Below are 7,047 nucleotides of genomic sequence, written 5' to 3'. Positions count from 1 at the left end.
CTAAGCGTAATAATAACTAAAAGTTAGCATAAAAGGGAAATAAACTTGATTTAAGAAAACCGTGCAAAACAACTAAATTTTGAACGTTCTCAGTATTCTACGAAACTTGACCTAAACGTAGGTGTAGCCCCATGTGCTTCTTTTGTAAATTTGCTAAGCGTAATAATATCTACAAGCTAGTATAAAAGGGAAACAAACTCTTTAATAAAATCGAGCAAAAAAGCTAAATTTTGAACATTGTCATATTTCCACGAAATTTTAACCAAATGTAGGTCTAGACACATGAATTTGTGTGGTAAATTTGCTAAGCGTAATAATAACTACAAGTTAGTATAAAAGGGGAAACAAACTTAGTTTAATAAAACAGTGCAAAACAACTAAATTTTGAATGTTCTCAGAATTCCACGAAACATGACCCAACCATAGGTCTAGACCCATGCATTGGTGTGGTAAATTTGCAAAGCCTAATAATAACTAGAAGTTTGTTTGTAAGGGAAACAAACTATCTTTAAAGAAACCATGCAAAACTGCTAAATTTTGAACGTTCTCAAATTCCACAGAAATTGATCCAAACGTAGGTCTAGACCCATGCATTGGGAGTGGTACATAATAGCTACAAACGTAATAATAGCTACAAGTTAGTATAAAAGGGAAACAAATTTGTTTTAATAAAACTGTGCAAAACAGCTAAATTTTGAACGTTCTTAGAATTCGACGGAACTTGACCCAAATGTAGGTCTAGACCCATGCATTTTTGTGGTAAATTTGCTAAGCGTAATAATAAATACAAGTACATTTGAAACGAAAACAAACTGTCTTTACTAAAACCGTGCAAAACAGCTAAATTTTAAATGTTCTCATAATTCCAAAAAACATGACCTAAACGTAGGTCTAGACCCAGCATTTGTGTGGTAAATTTGCTAAGCGGATTAAACTACAAGTTAGTATGGAAGAGAAACAAACTTGTTTTAATAAAACCATGCAGAACAGTTAAATTTTTTAGCGTTCTCAGAATTTCACGAAACTTGATCCAAAATTAGGTCTAGAGCCATGCATTTGTGTGGTAAATTAGCTAAACGTAATAATAACTATGAGTTAGTATAAAAGGGAAATAAAGTTGCTTTAACAAAATCGTATAAAACCACTAAATTTTGGACGTTCTGGGAATTCCATGAAACTTGACACAAACGTAGGTCTAAACCCATGCATTTGTATGGTAAATTTGCTAAGTGTAATAATTACTTGAAGTTACTATAAAAGAGAAACAAATTTGCTTTAATAAAACCGTGCAAAAGGAGCTAAATTTAACTGTTTTGAGCGGTTTTTTTAAAGCAAGTTTGTTTTTCTTTTATATAAACTTGTAGTTATTATTACGCTTAACAAATTTACTATATAAATACTTGGGTCTACACCAACGTTTGGTCAAGTTTCATCGAATTCTGAGAACGTTCAAAATTTAGCTGTTTTGCGTGGTTTATTAAAGCAAGTTTGTTTCCCTTTTATATAAATTTGTAGTTAATATTACGCTTTGCAAATTTACCACACAAATTTTTGGGTATACACCAACGTTTGGGTCAAGTTTCGTCGAATTCTGAGAACATTCAAAATTTAGCTGTTTTGCGCGGTTTTATTAAACCAAGTTTGTTTCCCTTTTATACAAACTTTTAGTTAATATTACGCTTAGGAAATTTACCACACAAATTCTTTGGTCTAGACCAATGTGCGGGTCAAGTTTCGTCGAATTTTAAAAATATTTAAAATTTAGCTGTTTTCTGTGGTTTATTAAAGCAAGTTTGTTTCCCTTTTATAAAACCTTGTAGTTATTATTACGCTTAACAAATTTACCACACAAATTATTGGGTCTAGATCAATATTTGGGTCAAGTATAGTTGAATTCTGTAAACGTTCAAAATTTTGTTGTTTTGCGTGGTTTATTAAAGCAAGTTTGTTTTCCTTTTATACAAACTTGTAGTTATCATCACGCTTAGCAAATTTACTACACCAATTCTTGGGTCTAGACCAACGTTTGGGTCAATTTTCGTCGAATTCTGAGAACGTCCAAAATTTAGTTGTTTTGCGAGGTTTTATTAAAGCAAGTTTGTTTCCCTTTTATACAAACTTGTAGTCATCATTACGTTTAGAAAATTTACCACAGAAACTTTTGGATCTACACCAACGTTTGGTCAAGTTTCGTCGAATTTTATGAACGTTTAAAATTTAGCTGTTTTGTGCGGTTTTAATAAAGCAAGATTGTTTTCCTTTTATACAAACTGGTAGTTATCATCACGCTTAGCAAATTTACTACACAAATTCTTGGGTCTAGACCAATATTTGGGTCAAGTTTCGTCGAATTCTGAGAACGTCCAAAATTTAGTTGTTTTGCGCGGTTTTATTAAAGCAAGTTTGTTTCCCTTTTATACAAACTTGTAGTTATTATTACGCTTAGCAAATTAACCACACAAATTCTTTGGTCTAGACAAACGTTTGGGTCAAGTTTCGTCGAATTATGAGAACGTTCAAAATTTAGTTGTTTTGCGCGGTTTTATTATAGCAAGTTTGTTTCCCTTTTATACAAACTTGTAGTTATTATTACATTTAGCAAATTTACCACACAAATTCTAGGGTCTACACCAACGTTCTGTTCAAGTTTCGTTGAATTCTGAGAACGTTCAAAATTTAGCTGTTTTGCGCAGTTTTATTAAAGCAAGTTTGTTTTTCTTTTGCACAAACTTGTAGTTATTATTAAGCTCAGCAGATTTACCACACAAATTATTGGGTCTACACCAATATTTGGGTGAAGATTCGTCGAATTCTGAAAACTTTCAAAATTTAGCTGTTTTGCGTGGTTTTATTAAAACAAGTTTGTTTCCGTTTTATACAAACTTGTAGTTATTATTACGCTTAGCGAATTTACCACACAAATTCTTGGGTCTACACCAATGTTTGGGTCAAGTTTCGTCGAATTATGAGAATGTTCAAAATTTAGCTGTTTTACGCGGTTTTATTAGAGCAAGTTTGTTTTCCTTTTATACAAACTTGTAGTTATTATTACGTTTATTTACCACACAAATTCTTGGGTCTAGACCAACGTTTGGGTCAAGTTTCGTTGAATTCTGAGAATGTTCAAAATTTAGCTGTTTTGCACAGTTTTAATAAACCAAGTCTATTTCCCTTTTATACAAACTTATAGTTAATATTACGCTTAGCAAATTTACCACAAAATTCTTTAGTCTAACCCAACGTTTGGGTCAACTTTCGTCGAATTAAGAGAACGTTTAAAATTTAGCTGTTTTGCGTGGTTTATTAAAGCAAGTTTGATTTCCTTTTATACAAACTTGTAGTTATTATTACGCTTGAAAATTTACCACACACAAATTCTTGTGTGTAGATCAACGTTTGGGTCAAGTTTAGTTGAATTCTAAGAACGTTCAAAATTTAGCAGTTTTCCGCAGTTTTATTAAAACAAGTTTGTCTTCCTTTTATACAAACTTGTATTTATTATTTCGTTTACCAAATTTACGACACAAATTCTTGGGTCTAGCCCAATGTTTGGGTAATGTTTCGTTGAATTCTAAGAACGTTCATAATTTAGTTGTTTTGCGTGGTTTTATCAAACCAAGTTTGTTTTCCTTTTATACAATCTTGTAGTTATTAATACGCTTAGCAAATTTATAACAGAAATTCTTGGGTCTACACCAATGTTTGGGTCAAGTTTCGTTGAATTCTGAGAAAATTCAAAATTTAGCTGTTTTGCGCGGTTTATTAAACCAAGTTTGTTTCCCTTTTATACAAACTTTTAGTTAATATTATGCTTAGGAAATTTACCACACAAATTCTTTGGTCTAGACCAATGTTCGGGTCAAGTTTCGTCGAATTTTGAAAACATTTAAAATTTAGCTATTTTCTGTGGTTTATTAAAGCAAGTTTGTTTCCCTTTTATACAACCTTGTAGTTATTATTACGCTTAGCAAATTTACCACACAAATTCTTGGGTCTAGATCAATATTAGGGTCAAGTTTAGTTGAATTCTGTAAAGGTTCAAAATTTTGTCGTTTTGCGTGGTTTATTAAAGCAAGTTTGTTTTCCTTTTATACAAACTTGTAGTTATCATCACGCTTAGCAAATTTACTACACAAATTCTTGGGTCTAGACCAACATTTGGGTCAAGTTTCGTCGAATTCTGAGAACGTCCAAAATTTAGTTGTTTTGTGAGGTTTATTAAAGCAAGTTTGTTTCCCTTTTATACAAACTTGTAGTTATTATTAAGCTTAGCAAATTTACCACAGAAATTTTTGGATCTTCACCAACATTTGGTCAAGTTTCGTCGAATTTTATGAACGTTCAAAATTTAGCTGTTTCGTGCGGTTTTAATAAAGCAAGATTGTTTTTTTTTTATACAAACTGGTAGTTATCATCACGCTTAGCAAATTTACTACACAAATTCTTGGGTCTAGACCAATATTTGGGTCAAGTTTCGTCGAATTCTGAGAACGTCCAAAATTTAGTTGTTTTGCGCGGTTTTATTAAAGCAAGTTTGTTTCCCTTTTATACAAACTTGTAGTTATTATTACACTTAGCAAATTAACCACACAAATTCTTAGGTCTAGACAAGCGTTTGGGTCAAGTTTCGTCGAATTATGAGAACGTTCAAAATTTAGTTGTTTTGCGCGGTTTTTATTATAGCAAGTTTGTTTCCCTTTTATACAAACTTGTAGTTATTATTACGTTTAGCAAATTTACCACACAAATTCTAGGGTCTACACCAACGTTCTGGTGAAGTTTCGTTGAATTCTGAGAACGTTCAAAATTTAGTTGTTTTGCGCAGTTTTATTAATGCAAGTTTGTTTTCCTTTTACACAAACTTGTAGTTATTATTAAGCTCAGCAGATTTACCATACAAATTATTGGGTTTACACCAATATTTGGGTTAAGATTCGTCGAATTCTGAAAACATTCAAAATTTAGCTGTTTTGCGTGGTTTTATGAAAGCAAGTTTGTTTCCGTTTTATACAAACTTGTAGTTATTATTACGCTTAGCAAATTTACCACACAAATTCTTGGGTCTACAACAAGGTTTGGGTCAAGTTTCGTCGAATTCTGAGAATGTTCAAAATTTAGCTGTTTTGCGCGGTTTTATTAGAGCAAGTTTATTTTCCTTTTATACAAACTTGTACTTATTATTACGTTTATTTACCATACAAATTATTGGGTCTAGACCAACATTTGGGTCAAGTTTCGTTGAATTCTGAGAACGTTCAAACTTTAGCTGTTTTGCACGGTTTTAATAAACCAAGTCTGTTTCCCTTTTATACAAACTTGTAGTTAATATTACGCTTAGCAAATTTACCACACAAATTCTTTAGTCTAACCCAACGTTTCGGTCAACTTTCGTCGAATTAAGAGAATGTTTAAAATTTAGCTGTTTTGCGCGGTTTATTAAAGCAAGTTTGATTTCCTTTTATACAAACTTGTAGTTATTATTACGCTTGAAAATTTACCACACACAAATTCTTATGTATAGATCAACGTTTGGGTCAAGTTTAGTCGAATTCTAAGAACGTTCAAAATTTAGCAGTTTTCCGCGGTTTTATTAAAGCAAGTTTGTTTTCCTTTTATACAAACTTGTATTTATTATTTCGCTTACCAAATTTACGACACAAATTCCTGGGTTTAACCCAATGTTTGGGTCATGTTTCGTTGAATTCTAAGAACGTTGATAATTTAGCTGTTTTGCGCGGTTTTATTAAACCAAGTTTGATTTACTTTTATACAGTCTTGTAGTTATTATTACGCTTAGCAAATTTACAACATAAATTCTTGGGTCTACACCAATGTTTGGGTCAAGTTTCGTCGAATTCTGAGAACGTTCAAAATCTAGCTGGTTTCCGCGGTTTTATTAAACTAAGATTGTTTTCCTTTTATACAAACTTGTAGTTATTATTACAATTAGCAAATTTACCAAATAAATTCCTGGGTCTAGACCAACGTTTGGGTCAAGTTTCGTCGAATTCTGTGAACGTTCAAAATTTAGTTGTTTTCCGCGGTTTATTAGAGCAAGTTTGTTTCCCTTTTATATAAATTCGTAGTATTGTTACGCTTAGCAAATTTACTACAAAAATTCTTGGGTCTACACTAACGTTCGGGTCAAGTTTCGTCGAAGTGTATGAATGTTTAAAATTTAGCTGTTTTGCGCGCTTTTATTAAAGCAAGTTTGTTTCCTTTTTATACAAACTTCTAGTTATTATTACGCTTAGAAAATTTACCACACAAATTCTTGGGTCTAGACCAACGTTTGAGTCAAGTTTCGTCGAATTCTGAGAATGTTCAAAATTTAGTTGTTTTGCACGGTTTTATTAAAGCAAGTTTGTTTCCCTTTTATACAAACTTCTACTTATTATTACGCTTAGAAAATTTACCACACAAATTCTTGGGTCTAAACAAACGTTTGGGTCAAGTTTAGTCGAATTCTGAGAACGTTCAAAATCTTGCGGATTTTTATTAAAACAAGTTTGTTTTCCTTTTATACAAACTTGTAGTTATTATTACGGTTGCCAAATTTACCACAGAAATTCTTGGGTCTACACCAACGTTTGGGTCAAGTTTCGTTGAATTCTGAGAACGTTCAAAATTTAGCTGTTTTGCGCAGTTTTATTAAAGAAAATTTGTTTTCCTTTTACACAAACTTGTAGTTATTATTAATCTCGGCAAATTTACCAAACAAATTATTGGGTCTACACCATTATTTGGGTCAAGATTTGTCGAATTCGGAAAACGTTCAAATTTAGCTGTTTTGCGTGGTTTTATTAAAATAAGTTTGTTTCCGTTTTATACAAACTTTTAGTTATTATTACGCTTATCAAATTTACCACACAAATTTTAAGGTCTACACAAACGCTTGGGTCAAGTTTCGTCGAATTCTGAGAACGATCAAAATTTATCTGTTTTGCGCGGTTTTATTAGAGCAAGTTTGTTTTCCTTTTATACAAACTTGTAGTTATTATTACGTTTAGCAAATTTACCACACAAATTCTTGGGTCTAGACCAACG

The sequence above is a fragment of the Sesamum indicum genome, linkage group LG3 (genome assembly GCF_026168435.1).
Source record: "Sesamum indicum cultivar Baizhima isolate 11 linkage group LG3, ASM2616843v1, whole genome shotgun sequence".
Lineage (NCBI taxonomy): Eukaryota > Viridiplantae > Streptophyta > Magnoliopsida > Lamiales > Pedaliaceae > Sesamum > Sesamum indicum.
This window is presented reverse-complemented; position numbering follows the sequence as displayed.